We start from the raw sequence: 14,313 nt of genomic DNA, 5'->3' as shown, positions 1-14,313 counted from the left end.
TTCAGTGGCACCTCAGCACTCATCACAATCACTCAGGACTGCGTAGAGTTTGGATTCTGAAACAGCCTCCTCTTTCCATGATACCCATGCTGAAAATCTCTTGGCTCCAGCCCCATCCTGGCCATGAGGACCGAGATCGGAGGAGTGCCAGGGGCAGGGCATGCTGGCGGCCTCAGAACCGCTGCCAGCCAACTAGAAATTGTTCTCTGAAGAAACAGCGATTGTCCATTCCCTCTCCCACCAATGCCCAGGAAAATATTTTACCGGATGAAAAGCAAATATTGGGAATCCAGGCAAAACATCCTCCCTGACCCCCTGCCTGGTCAAATCTTCATTATTTGAACAGAGATGGACAGTGGGACCTGCAAACAAGGCCTGTGAATGGGACCCAAACGTCTTCCCACACAAAACCGACTTCTCAGAACCCTTAATGAGGGGTGGTCAGTTAATTTGGGGAGTGGTGGGGGGCTAATAGGGGATGGGGGAAGTGTTCCATTTATAAAGAATAAAATAATTATATTCAGGTCAGTGGAGAGAGCCACTGGGCTGAAACAAATTTGCAGGCCGTGGGGGAGAGCAAGAAGCAAAGGAATGCGCGTTGTGGCTGACTCCGGCCGCCTTCTTCGCCTTCTTCAGTGACAACTGAAAAGAGGTGTTGCGGCCCGGGGGCTGCCTCCAAAAAAGAGACTGTCTCTGGTTTGGAGACCCTTCTCTCTTACAGGCGCACACACAGAGATGCAACAACACACACACTGTCTCTCAAACCCACACTTTGGCTATGAGGTGATAAGGTTTCACCACTATACTCACTCATTCATTCCTCAAAATATATTTTGAGGGCAAAATGTAAACATGCTTGTTCAACTGAGCAGGCCAAAGGAGAGCCATTGTTTGAAAGAGCTCCCTGTGGTGGACTTTCTACCTTTGTTTACCTCAGTGATGTGGCCCTTGTCCAAGATGAGTTTGGAAGGCCATGTTTGGAGCCACCTTCAGAGTCGTACTATTAGGCGAAGAGTAAAGCTTGGTTCATTACTGTCTAAGGGCCTCCTATGCTGAGGACCTGTCTCCCCTCAACTGTATTTCTGAAGGGAAGTCACACTCCCGGTTCCTCAGGCGTGATTGCAGCCACCTTCAGAGGGCGGAGATTGGTCAACAGCAGAGAGGAGAGTTTGGTGCTGGGTGGTGGTGGTGAGGTACTCTCAGGCTTTCCAGGAACTTGGGGTGCCCTGGGCCCTGGCGCCAGCTTTGGAATAAAGGACATGTTCCCCAAGGGGACAGTCATCATAAGCACATCCCCCATGTGCGAAGGTGGGTTCTGGTGATGACCACCTTTGTTGTTTTTTAGAAGCCAGCTGTACAGTGTGTCAGGGCACCTGCTCTGGGCTTGGCACTGGGCCTGGCACATAGGGATGGAGAGTGACAAGGTACAAGGCAAGGCCTCTGTTGCCAAGACCCACCCTTGAGGAAGGACCTGGAATCAATGACATCACGTGCCTGTCCTCAGGGCCCGGGGTGCTCCCGATTGGAGAAACTTGTTGGAGAAGGTCACTGGGTGGAGGGACTGGAAGGTGACAGGCAGAGGGAAGGCCACCTGGGGCAAGAGGCAGGGCAGGGAGGACAGGGTAGAGTGGTCCTGGACAGTGGGCTCAACCCCCACTCAGTGGGGAGGCAGACTTGACGGGAGAAGTACAGAGATTTCTGGCTGGGGGAGAGGTGGGGAAGCTCACACAGAAGACAGAAGAATTTCACAAGGACCCAGCCCTGAGAAGAGGCTTCCTGTGCAAATGTATGTCCCTTTGGAACATATATTGCTTCTGAGGGTGGCACCTGGGAACACAACTTGAAATTGATTCCACTACTGAGCGTGGGGACATCACAGCCTCATCATGCCTCAGTTTCTCTATCTAGAGGCTAATCACAACAACATCTAACATTCATATTGCAGGCCCTGTTCTGAGTACCTTATCCATCTCAACTCTTTTAATGTAATAATGCTATTATTGTAGTTTACATGCTGTGGCTGCTACGTTCCTGGGCCTCTCAAATAGAGCTAAACACACCATTTATCTTACCTCAGATTTTCATGAGGCTAAAATCATGGAATGTATATAAGAGAGGTCTTTTAATGGAATGACACTCTACAAATGCCTATTGTTGGTGTTGACCTTATAATTCTATAGGTTGGTGCAAAAGTAATTGCACTTTTGCCATTACTTTCAATGGCAAAAGCTGCAGTTACTTTTGCACTAACTTAGGCTTCATCCTTTCAGAAGCCATCATAGGACAAAGGTTATTTAAGGCCTGAGTAACAACATTAAAAAAAAGAAAAAAAAGAATCACTTTCAAAAATGAGCAGAGGAAAGATCCCATGGAGACTGGCAAAAAAAAAAAATTACACAAAGTCTGAAACATTAGAAGGTAGGACATCAGGGGTTTTTGTTTGTTTCTTGTATCAGGCCCAACATTCTGAGAAGGGTCGTTACTTGCTCCCTGGTTCCCTGGCGGCAGAAGGAATACAGGGCTTCTCAGAGCCAGCAGCAGCATTCTAGCTCACTCAGTTCACAGCAAGCATTTATTCAATGCCCAGGAGCAAGAGAATAAGACCTGCTCTCCGCCAGAGAAGGATGCATGTTTGGGGAACCCGACTCTTTGCAAAAGTGCAGGCCTAGGTCGCTGTAACCTGACAAGTTTGCAAGGATCCCCTAACTCCCCTCCCCACAACCTCCAACAGGTTCTTCCTGAAGACGTCCTAAGTCAACCACCCAGCAACCCACAGGGAAACCATGCCTTCTCCCCTCTCTGCCAACATCTATATCCAATCCTCAGGCTATCTTTAGACCCTCTACATATCTCTGAATCCATCCACTTTATCTCCATGGGCACTGCCCTTATCTCTTACTGGAACTTCCAAAGCAGCCTCCCAAGTGGCCTCCTTGGCTCCGCTTTTGCCTTCTCCACTCTGGGCAGTGATCTAAAAATGTGGATCAGGTCGCAGCACTCTACTGCTTAAACTTTTGAAGGCTTCCCACTGAACCCCAAACAAAATCCAAATTGCTCTACCAAGTCCTCCAGGCCCTATGTGTTGTGGCTCTTTCCTGTCTTTTCTGACTCAGCATCTATGACTGTTCTCCGGATGCTGGTCCTGCCACCTGGCTGAGACTCGGTTTCCTCACCTGTGAAATGGGCAGAGTAATGTCTACCTTCCAGGCTGGCTGTGGGGCCACCAGGAGCGGGGACATAAAAAGCACTTTGTAGACTGCAAAGTGCAGCACCTTTAACTTCTACCTCACTTATAATTGGGCTTTTGTGTTCACACTCTTGTTTCCATGCTTTCTAGTTCCATTTTATCTGTACCTTTTATTGTTTGTAATTTTATATGCTTTTCAGATATAAGGATATTTATATACACCAGGTATTACTGGAGACCACGTGACAGCATCTCAGTATTCCAGAGATAACAGCCCAGCTAGGGTGTGCTTAAAACCTGGACAATATTAGTTCTTTCCTGGGTAGAAAACCAGGAATTTTAATTATGCAGTCAGATTGCTTGAAGCCTAGTGAGATCTCATTAAAATTATAAACGAGTTAATTTTCTTATGAAAATAATAATGTGACCTTCAATATCGTCTCCAACATTTTCAATAGCGGCAGATAACATTTATTAACCTTACTTTGTGCTGACCCTTGTATTAAGCACTTTTTAGGCTTTACCTTTGTTAATCCCCTCGACAACATTAGGAAGTATTATTATTGTCCAGATGAGGAAGCTGAAGTTCAGAGACATTAAGTAACTTGCCCAAGGTCACAGTGCTGGTGAGAATAAAATTCCAATTCTCTTTGTCTGTCTGTCTGTAGCCCATGTTCTTTGGTTCTGCCCTATGTGTGTTTGGGCACAGGGGGACCAGGAATGTGTTTATTTGTGGAAAATAATAGGGATAATATGGTTAGGCAGGGGGTATTAGGCAAGTGTAAGGCCACCAAGCTCCACACATGCAAGGTAGTTTGGGCAGTAGATTCTCTCTAGCTTTTTGCTTTACTACTTCATGTCTTATGTTCTAACTTGCAAAGTTGAGTGATGCCAGTAGGTTTCCTTGTAGTCAGTGCAAAAGAGTGTGATTCTCTCCTATAAAGGGCAGGCATTGCCTTTCTGCTATTTAAACTAAGAAATGTGTATGTGAGACAGACACAGAGAGAGAGAGAGAGAGAGTGAGAATCAGTAGTCATCAAGTGCTCTGTTTTAGAGGCTGATGAGGGGTGCTCTGCCTAGAAAGATTCCCAAAAGTCTTCCCTCCACCCTGACCTTCTTCTACCTCCCTTGTCACTTCACTCACCTGCGACCTCAGGCAAGTTACCTCCTCTCTCTGGACCCCAGTTCTCTCATTAGTAAATCAAAATCTCTAGATTCCCAGAGTTCTTTCCAGATCCCATACTGGAGGGATACTTTTATATCCACGATCTCCTTTGCCTCACAATCTCTCTTGAGAGAAAAGCAGGTCAGATTCGCAATGCGAAGCTCAGAGAAGGTGGCATGGTTAATAAGTGGACCCTGGACTAGCGTCGTCAAGTTTCCACACCAATTGCAATGTCAGCTGATTCTTCCAAGCTGCCAGCTGCCTTTGAGGGTGTTGATGAAGCCTGTCTAAGACCTATGTGTCTACCCTTTCAAAACCAAAAGAATTAGCACTCTGAAGCCTCTGAGCATCTCCAAGCTCTGTGTGGAGGCCTTTGGCTACCCCAAGAGATCAATCCCTGCGGGGCAGTTCCCTTTTTCCTTCCCGCCTCCTGGCTTCCTTATCCTTGCATAGGGAAGAATACAGGCAGACATGGTAGGAGATGCCCCAGGAAAGGCATAGATGGCTTGAAGGACTTTCTAAGGTCCCTGCGGATGTCAAATTAACTGCAGAAAATCAGAAGCATGATTGTGTGTGTGTGCGCGTGTGTGTGTGTGTGTGTGTATGTGTGAAGGGTGAGAACAAAAAGCTAAGTGTAGAAAAAGTTCTCACAGCCACCTGTATTTCCTCTCTAATTACTCTGTGTTCTATACTTCTTTACAAATCTATGAGCTTCCTATTATACACCAGACAAATCTTTACAAATTAGGGAGAAAGAAGCTCCCCCACTAAGACCCACCAGCTGGAAGTGTTTCAGTCATGACATAAGTTCCTTCATGTCTAGCTGGTGAACATTCCCTGGGATCCGGCACCAACAGCTCTTTCCCAAGGTCCTTACAGCCAAACAGAACATCAGCCAGCCCGGAACCAAGGCAGAAACCCACTAAGGTAGGGTCTCCCCAGATCCGGCAGCAGTTGACCATTTCCACCCAAAGGGCTCAGAATGCTATAGATGCAACAATCCCTGTTTACATGAGGGGTCCCTTAAAAGTGAGCACTCAGCAGTGCTGTCTCACGGTGGGGGCCAAGGGCCACTACCAGTAGGATACAATTTGTGGGGAACTAATGAAAGGCTCCTCTAACCAAAAAGTCCTGGGTAATGACCCCTGTCTGAACCTCGTTTGAAATTCCCACAATAGAGCCACTCATGGCTCGGATGACAAAGAGAGGCCTAGTGAGACAAAGAAAATAGCCCACGTTTTGCTCTAGAAAGTCCTGATCACATTTGTAATAAGTATACTCTTAGATAATGACGTAACCTCATTGATCCTTGATTTTTTTAATCTCCAAGCTCTGTAAAATAATGAGAAATATTGATTTAGGACATCTAACACAGAGTCTGGCACGTAATAGGTCTGAGTAAATAGCAGTTGTTGCTGTAATTATCTCAATCATTTCGAGGGTCTCTGTTTAAAAAGTTCCCATGCTGTCAGGGATGCTCCACTGCAACCATGGCCCATGAGTAAAAGTTCCTTTGATGGTTTGCTAGTTGGGCTCTCAGAAAATGAGCTGGGGCAGTGGTTCTCAAAGTGTCATGCCTGCATCACCTGGGAATTTGTTAGAAATGCAGGTTTGGGGGCCTCACCTGCCCCACCTGTTGAATCAGAGATTCTGGGGGTGAGGCCCAGCCATTTCACATGCCCCCAGGTGATTCAGTGCCCACTGAGTTTGAGAACCCCAAAGTGCAGGCAAAGACTGCCAAATCTGGCTGATCATCAGACCTTCTGGGAGTGTTCAGGGGAGAAAAGCCTTGGGCCTTGACTCTTACGGATTTGGAGACTTTAGGTTCGGGGGTGAAGCCTGGGAGACAGCTTGTTTTTCTTTTTGAGATGGAGTCTCGCTCTGTCACCCAGGCTGGAGTGCAGTGGTGCAATCTCGGCTCACTTGCAAGCTCCGCCTCCCAGGTTCACACCATTCTCCTGCCTCAGCCTCCTGAGTAGCTGGAACTACAGGTGCCCGCTACCATGCCCCTGGCTATTTTTTTGTGTTTTTAGTAGAGATGGGGTTTCACTGTGTTAGCCAGGATGGTCTCAATCTCCTGACCTCCTGATCCGCCCGCCTGGGGCTCCCAAAGTGCTGGGATTACAGGCGTGAGCCACCAAGCCCAGCCAGGAGTCAGCTTTTTAACAAGCTTCCTGATGTTTCCACTGAACTACAGGTTGAGTTTGTTGGGAGAATTTGCTCCTGGAAAGAACTCGGGGATGGATGTGGTAGGAAGTAGGCTGGGGAAGCAGGCCTGGTAGGGCTGGGGGCCCTGAGAGAAGAAGGTGCTGAAGACCAATGTTCTCAATCCCAGGCCTGTAGATTTATGAGATGAATTTCCTACAACCTTCTCATTTTCCAACTAGGGAAACCGAGTCCCGCATAAAGAGACATGACTGTCCTAAGTCTGTGCAACTCACGCCTGGAAGAGCTGGAACTTGAGCCATAGGTCTTGCTTCCAAAGCCACTGCCCTTCCCACTGTGCCACAGGAGCTCGTGCTCATTTGTTTGTTCCTTCTTCGTGTTTCCAAGAGTGGGCTCTACAGTCAAGCACTACATCTGCGCACATTTCCCCAGAGCTGACCATAAGGGAGAGAGCTAGGGTGGACTTGGAGTCAGACTTCATATCTCAGTACAAGTTTAGGTTGTCACTGGGTAGCTGAGCCACCGAATTACCGTCTAAGGGCCTCAGTTTCCTCATCTGTAAAATGGGGGATAACATCTGATCTCACACAGATGCCGAGTGGTTCAAATACAATCACATACATGAAGAGGCTTTCCAAGCTGTCAATCAGCTCCACAAATGCAGGGGCTTGGGAGGAAAGGGAGGCTTCATCACCATGTCTCACCAGAACCACTCCCTCTAGCTGGAGGGCTGAAACACCCTTGAAGCAATCAGAGAACAATTAAGCGTTCAGCTGCATGCTAAGTGTGAACTCACACTGTGCCTCTGCTCAGGCTGCCCCTCTGCCTGGATTGCCCCCCCATCCCCGACCCTCCAAGTGCTCTGTATATGCAAGAACCCTGTGTAGTTTACGGTCTGTTCCTGACTCCCTACTGTGAGGCAGGAAATGGGTTCTGCAACCCCAAAATGTCCGGCACCTGCAAGGTGTGCTCAGAAAGTGGTAGATAGGGAGATCTCTAGGCCTTAGAGAAGGCTTTTCAGGTGGCTAAATGCTTCAGGGAATTCTTATGATGCACCACTGGATTGAATTTAGGAAGGACAAGGGCTTTAAACCAGGCCGAAGCCACCAGCTGACTCCCCGCTATCCCCAGGCCTCTAGCGCCTTTGTCATCCACTCCACCATTGGAGAGTTTGCGTTAGGGCTAGTGGTTTCCTGCAGGGAAGTGTCAGGGGAAGACAGGCAGGGAGGAATGGGAAGCAGGAACCAGCAACACTCCACTGGGCAGCAGTACCTAATGCTGCTGCTAAAACGAAAGAAAGACAAGAACCAAGGGCCAGGTAAACGGTCAATGCTCAGTGTTTGAAACAAGAGTTTTCATGTATCTGGTTGATTCTCCTGTTTCTCCCTGTTTTCCGGGTGTGGAGGATGAACGGAGGCATGCAGAGGAAACGTGGCACCATGGCGCAAAGAGCTGTTGGCAGGTGAACAGGAGATTCGGGCTTTTCCTCCCACTCTGCCCCGACAAGCTGAGTGACCTTGAGCAAGTCTCACTGGATTTCAGGGCCTTGCTCTTTAAAATGGGTACTGACAATGGGGAGAGGTTTAATTGTTCTCCTCTAAAGGATAAAGCAAACAACACAGAAAGGGAAGTAATGGCCACAGGTCCAGCAAAGCAAAATGAGTTTAAGCTGACACTGTTCTGGCCAGGGTCCTTCCATGAAAACCCAACAGTAACGACAACGACAATGACGATGGTGACTACTCTTATTATGCACTGAGCATGAGGCACAGGACAAGTACTTTTCTGTGCTTGTAATGAATTTTCTGTGCAATATAATGACAAGTGTAAGGCACTTTTAATGTAAAGCACTTTTTCTGTGCAATGTAATGACAAGCACTCATCACAATGGTTAATCTTCACAACGGCCCTTTAAGGTAGATACTATCATTATTCCCATTTTGCAGTTGGGCAAATTGATGCACAGAGAAGTTAAACCTGGGATCAGAGACTGGCGAGTAGGAGAGCCAGGATTTGAACCCAGGGTGTCTGATTCCAGAACCTACCTTCTTTCCCACGACACTACCAAACTTGGAAGTCTGTATTTCTACAGTTAGGAAAGAGTAACTGTGGAAAGAGTAAAGGACTTAGGCAATTAAAATAATCATTTTCTAAACAGAAGATTCAGTCTGGAAAGACCACACTTGGAGCATACACAAATTCAAAATGTACTAAATTATTCCTAGTGCAGGAAGCACGTCTCAGGAAGTTGGTTTAAACAAAGGTAGAATAGGTGCCCTGGAGCTAGCCTGGCACTTAGAGTCAGACAATCTGGATTCTAGTCCAGTGGCCCCATGTACCAGCCTCTTCTGCTGGGGTCAGGGAGCCACTTCGGAGCCCATTTTCTCACCCTTCAGGCAGTGAAGTGCCAGAATATATATTTCTCACCCTTCAGGCAGTGCCCTCTCCACTCACAGATCTAGCTCAGAATACAGAGTCCCATCAATGTCCACCTTCTCCACAACACAAGGTTTAGAAGATTCTGTCTCTCACACATTAATTATCTATTAATAAAATAACCAGGCATATGTATAACTGCTGGAGTTTCTGAACAAAACAAGGTAACCATTGTTATCCAATTGCAGCCCAAAGCAAAAACAAAACCAAACCCCCCACAACCCCATGATATTTTTAGGCATCCCATGCCACCATATCCTTGGGACTGTACAACTTGCAGTGATGTCTGGAAATACTCCCTATATTGCGGACTTTTAGGAAAACACTGGCCTAAACTGTTCCTAAGGCCTCTTCCAATACCAAGTTCTATAGTTCTGCAAAATTATGTCCAAAAGTGTGCTTTGCTAATTGCAAAAGTATCACTGAGGTTCTTATTTTGTTCCCTTAATGCTGGAAAGGTAAAAAACAGGGAGGACCCCTTGGAGTCCAGAGGAGGTCATCTGAGGATACAAGCCGGGCAGGCCTCTGCCACTTCACACCGAGGGTGGAAAACACATGGAAGTCATTGGGCCCAAGAGGCTGTACCAGCTAAAAATATAAACAAGTGGAAGAAGGGTTTCGATGAACTCACGGGTGAGTGAACGATGGGGTGAGGGAAGTTGGAAATGTTCAGATTTTGTCCATTGCTTCTGCAACCTGCTCTGTTCTCTGTAAGCAATAGAAGGCTTGGCTGAATGGAGTATGGATGGGCCCACAGAGAGCAATGCCACATTCTAGTGTGTGCCCAAGATAAAAAAGAAGGGAAAAAAAAAGCAATGAGGGTATAGTGTGGTTCCCTGCTCCAACATATAACTTCTATAATCATACACAAAAAACCCTTTGGAATACATTTAGAAATGAAAGAAAGAAAAATAATAATTTCTGATTTGATCTCTAAAGATCTGAACTTTGTTAACACTTTGCTGTAATTTCATCATGCATTATGTGTTTTTCTTAAATAAAAACTATATATACAGTATGAATCCTGAATTTTTCATTTAACTTTTACCACTTAAAAAAAAAAATCACATTGGCCGGGCATGGTGGCTCACGCTTGTAATTCCAGCACTTTGGGAGGGCGAGGTGGGCAGATCATGAGGTCAGGAGTTCGAGACCAGCCTGGCCAACATAGTGAAATCCTGTCTCTACTAAAAATACAAAAATTAGCTGGGTGTGGTGGTGCGTGCTTGTAGTCCCAGCTACTCGGGAGGCTGAGGCAGGATAATTGCTTGAACCCGGGAGGTGGAAGTTGCAGTGAGCCGAGATCGAGCCACTGCACTCCAGCCTGGGTGACAATGAAACTCTGTCTTAAAAAAAAAAAAAAAATCACATTACTAAATACTGTAGACTTCATATATGACCGAAGGGTTTCTACCACGTATTTAACCATTTATTTATTTAATTGTTTAATTATCATACTATTCACCTCTTGTTCAACTTTGTTTTCTTTTCCCAGTTTTCTGCTGTATAAACACACTGGGATTGACATGCCCGGTTACTTCTTTTTGGAGAAATAACAATAAATCAACAAATCTCAGAGTAGAACATGTAATGAGTTTCTCTTACATAGACAAAGAGCATGTGAGGGATGGGCACACGAGGAATATTCATCAGGGTGTCCGTGGTGACTTGCTGTAATACCATTTTTAAAGGCTCCTTGATACCCAGGAAGTGCCCCTGGCACCCCACTATCCTGTGCTTTCTACTCTCTTCCCACAGCTATTTGTTTTTGTAGAAGATTCTTCCCTTGCTCTGCAAACTGAGAGCACTTGGAGAGCTACAGAGATATGCAGCCACTGGGCTAAAGCACACCCAGATGGGGCTCTTATTAGAAATGCAAATCTCCTCTCTGCTGACAAATCCCAAACACAAAGCTCAATGGGCTCTTCCACCCTCCTCTCCCCTAGGCGGGTGGCCCTTGTCTTCCATGTTACCTGAATGAGCTGAAAGGGAGTTGGCTGGGTTGTGGATCAGTAATCTGAGAAGGAAAGGATCTGTCTGAAATGGAATTGTCTCCCCAGTGTTTCCATTTTACCCAATAAGAGGAAGTCAAGTCTCTTTCTTCTCAGCCTTAACTCTACTAAAAGCCATTAAGCACTGACAAAGACAGGAGACATTATCTGTTGGCAAGTGTGAATGCTGCATTCTGTACCTCCAGCGGGGATGGAAATTGAGCTGTTTACTTGGTGGCCACCCCAAGGGACTGAAATGAAGCTCTAATGTGACAGCATTTCTGAAATGCAAGTTTTAAATCCCAAATTCTCACCCTCTATTCCCCACCTGTAAAACGCACTAGGAATTTGCGCTATTAATTTAGCCGAATTACACCCTGACTAGATCTGACCACCAGATGCAAATGAAGTCACCAGTAGGTGACCACAGTAACCTGGGTCTGGTTTTGGAAAGGAGTGTGGGTGTTTGAAACCTGTACGGGTAGTGGCAGGATCAGCTTATGGAATAACTTTCCTCATTACAAGTGACTTCCAGGATGGGGCTCATTATTAGAGATGGGGGTCTGGAACCCGTTGCTCAGATGGGGTTTCCTTTGATGGTCAGTAATACAGTTACTGGAAAGGGATCCAGATCTAGACCCCAAGAGAGGGTTCTTGGATCTTGCACAAGAAAGAATTCAGGGCGAGTCTATAAAGTGAAAGCAAGTTTAATAAGAGACTAAAGGAAAAAAATAATGGCTACTCCATAGACAGAGCAGCCGCCAGGGCAGCTGGTTGCCCATTTTTATGGTTATTTTTTGATTATATGATAAACAAGGGGTGGATTATTCATGCCTCCCCTTTTTAGACCATATAGGGTACCTTCCTGACGTTGCCATGGCATTTGTAGACTGTCATGATGCTGGTGGGAGTGTAGCAGTGAGGATGGCCAGAGGTCACTCTCGTCGCCATCTTGATTTTGGTGGGTTTTGGCTGGCTTCTTTACTGCAAGCTGTTTTATCTGCAAGATCTTTATGACCTGTATCTTGTGCCTTAGAATGCCCTAATCATCTGGAAATGCAGCCCAGTAGTGTAAGATTCTCCCTGGGGCCTGAAAGCTGAAGGGGATGAATAACTCCTCCCTTCTCAGGCCCAGTCTGAAGGCACAAGGCTACTTGTGCCAGCAGCGTGGGCCAGCAAAATAGCAGAAGCAGGAAGAAAGCCAGCTGGAAGACACCTGCCCTGGCTGGAAGACACGTACCCCTGAAGATCAAGAAAGAGGCCATCCGGGTACAACGTAGCAGTTACGTCAGACTAGGACACTTCCTGTTTACAGGAGACTATAAAACCTTTGCCCTGTCCTTACTTGGTGCTGATGCCATTTTAGGCCTCAGCCTGCCTGCACCCAGGAACTCATTAAAATAGCATGTTGCTCCACACCACCTCGTGTTGTCTGTTGGCGCGCTCTCCGGGTTCAAACTGATGCAAGAACATTACATCAGGTGCCAAAACCCAGAGGGGCTCAGGTCTGCATCCCCTGTGGACCTACCCCGCCACCACGGAGAGCAAGCCACAGCAGCTGGACAAAGGAAGCTCCTCAGCCTCCAGCTGCCTCTCTGTGCATGCACATTGGTCACTGATCTCACCTACTGGTAAGTTTTCCCAGGAGCCCTGTTAACAGGGGAAAATCCACATGGCCTCTCTTGATTTCTCTGGCCCAAAAATCCAACGTTGGTCCAAGAAGGCTCCGGCGTGTGCCAGGCACTTGCTGATCATCTGGCCTTAGGGGGGCGCCTCTAAGCCATTAGATCCTGTTCTGGGAACGAAAATGGCAGCAGTGACAATTGCTCCTTTTATTGTTCCCCTCCTGCTGTCCAGGACGGTCTCCTCTTCCTTGTTCTCTCAGCCTACCCTCTGTTGTGGGAAATTCTCAGTCTTCCATTCCAAAGGACAGCCCTCTAGGCTGCCTCATAAAAAAACCCTACAAACCTTAGGCCTCAGGCATGATATCCGCCCTAAGTGCCTTGTCTTTTTTGCAATTCAGTCTGGCCACAATACAAATTAAATAATGGGTCCAAATGGCCCGCAAATGAAACATTCAACTTTACGATTTTAACTGACTTAAGCAATTATTGCCGACGACTAAAGATATGAGAAGTTCCTTATGTCCAGGCCTTTTTACACTCAAATCACAACCCAACCTCTGCAATTCTTGATTTTTTTTTTTTTTTTTTTTTTTTTTTGAGACGGAGTCTGGCTCTGTGGCCCAGGCTGGAGTGCAGTGTCGCAATCTCAGCTCACTGCAAACTCCGCCTCCCGGGTTCACGCCATTCTCCTGCCTCAGCCTCTCCGAGTAGCTGGGACTACAGGCGCCCGCCACCACTCCCGGCTAATTTTTTGTATTTTTAGAAGAGACGGGGTTTCACCGTGGTCTCGATCTCCTGACCTCGTGATCCGCCCGCCTCGGCCTCCCAAAGTGCTGGGATTACAAGCGTGAGCCACCGCGCCCGGCCTAACCTCTGCAATTCTTTCTTACCTGTTCAAATCCTTCTCCGTTCTTGCCACCCTGATCGCCTTTCTCTTCCCGACCCTACTTAAATCCAGCAGACTGATGTCCACCCCTCCCAGCCCTTACCTCTTCCTCTCAACCATCTTCTTTAACCCCCGCAAGCCTCCTTGTTGTCTTCTCAGCCGCCATCTTCCCAGTCGCCGTCTTCTCGGTTAGCAGCATCCGCTTCTTTTCGTACACCGTCCCCTCCTCAGGACAATTGTAGTATTGCCTGTACCCATTCTCCTCCCCCACCGCCCTCTCCTGAGGCTTTTAAACCCATCCCACCACCTTACGCCCCTATCCTCCACTGCTTATCAACTCAACCACCTTTCCCCCTTCAAACCCTCAGCAGGAACCACTTCCCGCTTCTTCCTTCTCTCCCGCCCTTACTCGCTCGGGCGCCATCTTTGGCCCATGCCCCGCCCTTACTTCAGCGCCTGTGCTTAGAATGCCCCCTTCAGAAAGTAGCAGAAAATGAAGGTATTGCTAGAGTTCATGTTCCTTTCTCCCTTACTGATCTCTCTCAAATTAACAAAAGATTTGGTTCATTTCCAGAAGATCCTACCTCTTATATTAGAAAATTTCAGTACCTCACCCAGTCTTATGAACTAACCCGGCATGACCTTTAGGTTATCCTCTCTTCCACCCTCACCCCAGAAGACCGAGACTGTATCTGGACGGTAGCTCAGGCACATGCTGATACCATTCATCACCAAGCTCCTGCCCAGCCTGCTGGTGCAGAGGCAGTGCCAACCAGGACCCCCACTGGGATTATCAAGACGGGGCCTCTGGATGCCACCGTTGAAAACACATAATTGTGTGTCTCCTTGCAGGACTC

At 47.2% G+C, this 14,313-nt stretch overlaps 1 protein-coding gene across 5 annotated transcripts in view; it reads right to left on the bottom strand.

Moving 5' to 3' along the window:
* The window catches only part of ZHX2 (zinc fingers and homeoboxes 2), a 281,264-nt gene that overhangs the window by 212,476 nt on the left and 54,475 nt on the right, over positions 1-14,313 (bottom strand). The window contains exon 1 of one of the 5 annotated variants that reach the window (XM_030795409.1): positions 12,571-13,142. The exons of the other annotated variants lie outside the window; for them this stretch is intronic. The gene's annotated coding sequence lies outside the window, so the exon portion shown is untranslated. Of the gene's footprint in view, positions 1-12,570; positions 13,143-14,313 lie in introns of those variants that run through there. 5 annotated transcript variants of the gene reach the window in all.

Source organism: Nomascus leucogenys, chromosome 16, assembly GCF_006542625.1.
Source record: "Nomascus leucogenys isolate Asia chromosome 16, Asia_NLE_v1, whole genome shotgun sequence".
Taxonomy (NCBI): domain Eukaryota; kingdom Metazoa; phylum Chordata; class Mammalia; order Primates; family Hylobatidae; genus Nomascus; species Nomascus leucogenys.
The sequence above is the reverse complement of the archived record's forward strand: the minus strand, read 5'-3'. Positions and strand labels throughout refer to the sequence as shown.